This window comes from Penaeus monodon, chromosome 23 (genome assembly GCF_015228065.2).
Source record: "Penaeus monodon isolate SGIC_2016 chromosome 23, NSTDA_Pmon_1, whole genome shotgun sequence".
Taxonomy (NCBI): Eukaryota; Metazoa; Arthropoda; class Malacostraca; order Decapoda; family Penaeidae; genus Penaeus; species Penaeus monodon.
The window spans coordinates 31,435,584-31,436,239 of record NC_051408.1 but is presented as its reverse complement, the minus strand read 5'-3'; positions in this window follow the sequence as shown (position 1 = coordinate 31,436,239).

Genomic DNA, 656 nt, shown 5'->3' with positions numbered 1-656 from the left:
TATTATAGAAGCATTGTCACATTCATTTTTATAATACTGATTTGGATTTTCAATTGTGGTAGCTTATGGAATTCGCTCTTTTAATTTTCGACAATATTTCTTTGCAAAATTTTATAATCTAGTTAAAGACTGGAAAAGTAAGTAATGAGATTTATAAAAAAAATGTGAAAGGACCTCATAATCAGATGAAATTGAAAAGAAACTCACCAAAACTAACCCTCCGTATTCTACATGTATTTTGCAAGTCACCGTAATCACACTTGGTCCTACTTTAACCCATTGTTAACTTCTGTATTTGCTTCAATTAATTGCAATATTTACTGCTATACGTAATTTCCTGGGGGAGTAATTACTGTGTACGTAGGATCTAAATGCCTATTTAAGACAGGAAAAACTCTATGAAAGTGTCAACTGTGTTACTGGTTTGTGCAGAACATCTGGGAGAAAGACCGCGGAGATAAAAGTATTTCGTCTGAAATCGGAAGGTATTTCTGGGAAGCTCAGATATCTGGAGAACTTTCCCTCTACTTTCTACTTTGTAGATCTTTGTTGTTTTCTGAATATTTTATGTATATGTAGACAGACAAGCAGTAAATGTAAGTACGTAAGTGTGAATGTGTTTATATTTGCACAATTAATTATATTATATTTTTGGA